Source organism: Tupaia chinensis, unplaced genomic scaffold (genome assembly GCF_000334495.1).
Source record: "Tupaia chinensis unplaced genomic scaffold, TupChi_1.0 Scaffold000573_1, whole genome shotgun sequence".
In the NCBI taxonomy this organism is placed as follows: Eukaryota; Metazoa; Chordata; class Mammalia; order Scandentia; family Tupaiidae; genus Tupaia; species Tupaia belangeri.
Window position 1 is genome coordinate 131,890 of NW_006160087.1, and position 6,429 is coordinate 138,318.

Below are 6,429 nucleotides of genomic sequence, written 5' to 3' on the forward strand. Positions count from 1 at the left end.
CTGTGTAAGGTTGTGGCTGGGTTACTTCACTTTCCTGAGTTCATTTTCTCATCTCTGAATTTGAGGACTGGCCTCATAGCCTAGAGGTTAAGGGAGCTGGATCCCACATGGCCAATTGCAGTTCAAATCACAGCCCTGACAGCCTGGAAAACACTAGGAGCGTGTCCGTGTGTGCCTAAGATCCTGCCTGGATGGGGAGGAGGGGGTGCTTTCTCCTTCTTCCTCCTCCCTTGCTATCTCTCTGTCTCTCTCTGGTGAGTGCATGAGCCTTCTGGCAATTAAAAAAAATATGGGACATGGGTAAGGTTTGAACCAGATGATACTCAGAGCAAGCCCCTGGAGAGGAGTTATCCCTACCAGGTAGAGGTGAGCAGTCTGAAGGGTTAAACAACGTATCCCAAATCATGAAGCTGGGAGATGGCGCTGTCTCTCTGTCATGTTTTTACGGGTCTATGGCTTTTCTCAGAAACCGGACCGGACCGAGCTTCCTGGGATCATGAAGTATATGGGAGGGGCCTTGGAGGGCAGGCAGGCATCTGCAACTCTGTGGTCATTCTGTTATGCCTGATGTCTAAAATCGCCCCAGGAGGGGCGGGAATGGGGAGTCTCCAGTAGATGTGGCCTGGGCCGCTGTCTGAGCCCCAGCGATAAGTAAAGGGGTAGATCCAGCCCTTGTGCTGGCTTTGCGGCCAGGCCCATGAACAGAAAGTTACATACAAAGAAGGGTGGCTCTCCGACAGGGGCTGCGGGGGGATGATGGGACCGCTAGGTATCACGGTGTCTTAGTCCCTTCTGTGCTGCTGTGACAGACTACCGCAGACCAGGTAATTTATAATGAGCAGAAACTGATTGGGGCCAGCAGGTGGCATGGCAGTTAAGATGCTGCATTCCCAACGGCCAGCCACGGTTTGAGTCCCAGACCTGGCGTCTTGCTTTCTCATATTCCCTTGCTCTCCCTGGTAAGCACACATGTCCTATAGAAAATAAAATAATATAATAATAAATAAAATTAAATAATTCTTAAATAAAAACCTTATTGGCTCACAGTCCTGGAGGCTGGAGAGACCACATCAAGGTGCCAACATCTGGGAGGGCCTTGCTGCATCATTTCATAGCGGGAGGTGAGAGGATAAGAGAGGGCAAGAGCAGGTGCCTACGTATTTACTGTGAAGATGCTGAAAGTTTTCCTTTATTCATGGCAGAGTGCATGTGCGGGCGTGGGGGCACTCTCTGCAGGGTCTGTCATGCCACAGCCCCCTCGTCCTGGCCTCCATCCCGTCACATCTTGGGTACTCACGTGCTTGTCTGGTGTGTCTGGGCCGACCAGGCCAGGGATTTGGACTGCGGCTGCCAGGTGGAATCTGGCTTCCCTCTCTCTTTCTCTCTCTCTTTTTTAGTTTGCTGGAGGCCACATGCACCCATGCAGAGAGACAGAGAGAGATAAAGCACCCCTACCCCGTGGAGGATGGCGACACTGCGTTCCCTTCTCCTTCACGTCTCCCTCGTTTCGGGATTTGGGGCACACGTACAATGCATCTGGCATGTTTGTAAACTACCAAGTCCAGGACTTGAACTGCAGTGAGCCACATGGCCAGCAGGTGGCATGGCAGTTAAGATGCTGCATTCCCAACGGCCAGCCACGGTTTGAGTCCCAGACCTGGCGTCTTGCTTTCTCATATTCCCTTGCTCTCCCTGGTAAGCACACATGTCCTATAGAAAATAAAATAATATAATAATAAATAAAATTAAATAATTCTTAAATAAAAACCTTATTGGCTCACAGTCCTGGAGGCTGGAGAGACCACATCAAGGTGCCAACATCTGGGAGGGCCTTGCTGCATCATTTCATAGCGGGAGGTGAGAGGATAAGAGAGGGCAAGAGCAGGTGCCTACGTATTTACTGTGAAGATGCTGAAAGTTTTCCTTTATTCATGGCAGAGTGCATGTGCGGGCGTGGGGGCACTCTCTGCAGGGTCTGTCATGCCACAGCCCCCTCGTCCTGGCCTCCATCCCGTCACATCTTGGGTACTCACGTGCTTGTCTGGTGTGTCTGGGCCGACCAGGCCAGGGATTTGGACTGCGGCTGCCAGGTGGAATCTGGCTTCCCTCTCTCTTTCTCTCTCTCTTTTTTAGTTTGCTGGAGGCCACATGCACCCATGCAGAGAGACAGAGAGAGATAAAGCACCCCTACCCCGTGGAGGATGGCGACACTGCGTTCCCTTCTCCTTCACGTCTCCCTCGTTTCGGGATTTGGGGCACACGTACAATGCATCTGGCATGTTTGTAAACTACCAAGTCCAGGACTTGAACTGCAGTGAGCCACATGGGATCCAGCTGCCTTAACCACCATGCCCCCAGTCACCCCCAGCTTCTCTACTGCCGCACCACGGAGCCAGCCCTGGATGCCCTGTCATAAGGACAGAAATCCCTCACACGGGGGTGGAGCCCTTAATCCGTTCTTTAAAAAAAATTGGGAGGGGCGGCAGGTGGTGTGGTGGTTGAGATGCTGGACTCTCACGTAGCTAACTGGACCTGGTGGCTTGCTTTCTCCTCACCCCCCACCCCAGCAAAACTATTAATAAATAAAATTAAACAAATAGGGACCAGCAGTTGGCGTAATGGCTATGTTGCTGGACTCCCATGTAGTTGACCACGGTGTGAGTCCTGGTCCCAGTGGCTTAAACTCACGCTGGGTGCGTGTGCGTGCGTGCCCAAGATCCTGAGGGAGAATGGAGGAGAAGGGATTGCGGCGTGACCATCTCCCCTGGGGATTTCTTGCTTTCTGTCTGTCTGTTTCTTTCTCTCTCTCTGTCTTTCTGGTGAGCGCACACGTGCTATAGCAAAAACCTCTCAAAAAAAAAAAATTCTTCAGAAAAATACTTTTAAAAAAGTTTTTATTTACTTATTTCTTCTATGGGACTCCCAACAGGGTTTTCATGCCACCATCCATCCCCAGCCTTAGCCAGCCTGGAGCACGGGCACATGTGCATGCGCATACGTGCCTGGCTCACTCGGGGAGGCTGGGTCTTCCACACACGCGTAGCAGTGCAGCGTGTTCTCATGTGTGCCGGCTGGCCCTGCAGTCACCTCTTAAGGTCCTGTCTCTGTCTCTCTCTTTTCTTTTAGAGAGTTTTTTTTTTGCTATTGGGTTCATGTGCTCTCTGGGGAGACAGAGAGAGACAGAGAGACAGAAAGTGAGAAATCACCGCCCTAGGGGACGGCCACGCTGCAAGCCCTTCTCCATTCTCCTCTTGGAATCTCAGCCACGTGCACACACACACCGGGTGCTATTTTTAAGCTGCGGGGTCTGGGACTCAAACTGGGGTCGACTATGTGGGAGTCCAGTGACATACCCTATGCCACCTGCTGGTCCCAAGGTTCCACCTCTTAATACTGTTGTAATGGCAATTAACTTTCTTTTTTAAAAAAGACTTATTTTATATAACTTTACCCATTTATTTATTTATTTTCATTTTAAGCAGGGAGGGATAGAGTGAAAGAGAGAGAGAGAAGGAGAAAGTGAGAAAGCAAGCCACCAGGTCTGGGACTTGAACCACGGTTGGCCATGTGGGAGTCCAGCACCTTTAACTACCACACCCTGCAACTAACTTTTGACATGCGCTTTGGAGGGGACACATATTCAGACGTAGGCCCAGGGAATCTGAGAAAGCTTCCTACTTTGAGAACCGGGTTTTGCAGGATTAATTTGCATTTTGCACTCACAGCAGAGCAGGGAGAGCACTCGGTTCAGACGGAGGGACCTGCTGGGGCAAAGACAGGACGGGCGTGTGTGTCCGGGCTGACAGGAGGACACCTGGAGGGCGACAGGCTGGGACTGTGTGGGTGGGCACCCAGGTGGAGTGGTCAGAGGGACCCTAGAAGTGGGAGCGGCATTAAACTGGAGATTTCAAGGTTTTATTTCGGTTTTTGAAAGCCCCCAGCCACAGAATAGAAACAGACTGGAGGCCCCAACAGGAAGACGAGAACTTTGAGGCGTTGCTGAAGTCCAGGTAAGTGACAGTGATGCTGACCTTGAGAGGCATCGGGAGGCACAGGCACTCTGAGCTGGCTCCGGGGGTAATGGCAACGGGAGGAGGCCCGAGGGGTGTTACCCGGTTTGACTTAGTGAGTACTGCCATTGGTAGAGACAGGACCTGACAGAAGTGGACTTAATCCGGGGGACATTCAGCATGTTAATTCCATTTCCTGAGAATTGGGAGGAGCTGCGCACCTAGCACTCATGTAGGCACCCCCCTGGGTGGGGGTCAGGCGCCATTATTACAGTCCTTTTAAAAAGTCTTTCTTTTTTTTTGGTAGAGGGTGTGCACACTTGCCAGAGAGAGGGAGAAAGAGCAAGAAGAGAAAGAGGAGAAAGCACTTCACTCAATGGGGAATGGTCACACTGGATTGCCTTCTCATTCTCCTTTGTTGGGATTTTGGGCACATATGCCCAGGTGTTTTCCAAGCTGTCAGGTCCAGGACTTGAACTATACAGTTGGTCATGTGGAATCTAGATGCCTTAACCACCAGGCCACAAAGCTGGCCTTAAAGTCTTTTGTTGTTGTTGTTGTTAGTTTTTATTTCATAATCATAAGCTTAACTTTGCAGTTCAGCTGGATTTGGAGGGGAATAAGGAAAACGCGGAACCCAAGAACTGCGGGATCGCACAGGGTACAGGACGTGGCGAGCAGGGCGGAGGCGCGCTCCTGACCACAGAGGGACGTCTGGTGGTGAAGAGGGCACGGTGGGGTCGTTACTGTCCACAGGGCGAGCAGGGCAGAGGTGCGCTCCTGACCACAGAGGGATGTCTGGTGGTGAAGAGGGCACGGTGAAGAGGGGTCGTTACTGTCCATAGGCAGCCATGGTGACCTTGGCGGTCTTGCTCTTCTTGGGCCCAATGCACTCCATGGCTTCCACGTTTCCCTCGTCAAAGACCACATGCCTGCCACCCCGCCGCTCAGTCTTGGCGGTGCTGGTGAAGAACGGAACCACTGTGCTGGGCCCAGCCTTTGCCATGGACGAGATGCCAGGGCGTGTTTCAGGGCAAGTTCTCATCTCGACCTTCTCCCCACAGATGGACGTGCCGCAGTGCCATTATGGTGGTGCAGTCTCCACCCTGGCACATAAACCCTGGACTGGTTCTATGACAGCAGGAACCCTTATAACCAAATCCTTGATGGGACCAGCAGATGGTGTAATGGTTATGTCGCTGGACTCCCAGGTAGTCGACCGTGGTTCAAGTGTCCCGGACACAGTGACTTAAACTCACGCCGGGCACGTGTGCGTGCGTGCCCAAGATCCCAAAAGGAGAATAGGGGAGAAGGGATTGCGGCGTGGTCATCCCCCCCGGGGGGTGACTTCTCGCTTTCTGTCTCTCTGTCTCTCTCTGTCTTTCTGGAGAGCGCATGTGCCCTATAGCAAAAAAAGCCCTTTCCAAAACCAAATCTTTTCCCTCCAGTGCTCAAAGCACAGAAGTTTTCTGCTGTCTTTGCAACTTTGTCTGCAAACAGCTTGAAGGAAAGGCATCGACAGTGATATTGAAGAACATGATGGGGTTGACCATGGTTGAGCGTGAGAGGCTTGGGCTGTGGTATCTGGAAAGCCAAAAAGTTTTTTTGAAAATAAAGACCAGGGGCCAGAAGGTGACATAGTGGTTAAGGCGCTGGACTCCCATGTGTTTAACTGCTGTTTGAGCCTGGACCCAGCAACTTGAAACACACACTGGGCGTGTGTGCATGTGTGCTCAATATCCCAGGAGGAGAAGGGACTGCAGTGTGGTCATCCACCCTGGGGGTTGATTTCTCACTTTCTGTCTCTTTCTCTCACTCTGTCTCTCCAGCGAGTGCACGCGGCCTATGGCAAAAATCTCTCAGAAATAAAACTAAAGAGTGGCAGATAGCTTTTCTGAGGTTTGCAAATGACAGAGCCCAGATGTGAACCCGTGACTCACAAGATTTAACACAAGCACTGATTCCTCCAGGGAGTTTTCCCTGATTCCTCCTGGCTGGGCTGGAGCTCCTCTTCTGGGCTTCTCGTGCATACCTGTGTGCGCATCACTTACGCCCTACTGACATTTGGTAGACGCTTCTGCTTCCTCCTCGGTCAGACTGCCGAGGGCAGAGATGGTAAGGTTGGTCTCATGCCCAGCGCGTGCTGCCTGGCTGACTGCATGACAGCTATTCTCGTCAAGCTTGTTCCTTTCTCCTCTCTGCAGTCAGTCGGCGAACATGTTCTGCTAATAACAAATGCTCTCCTCAATCTTTCTTTCTTTTAGTTTGCAATAGGGCATGTGTGCTTGCCAGGAAGAGGGGGGAGAGAGAGAGAGAGAGAGAGAGAGAGAGAATGTGAAAAGTCACCTGCCCCCATAGGAGATGATCTTGCCACACTCCCTTCTTTTCCACCTATTCCTTTTTTCAGGATTTTGGGCAT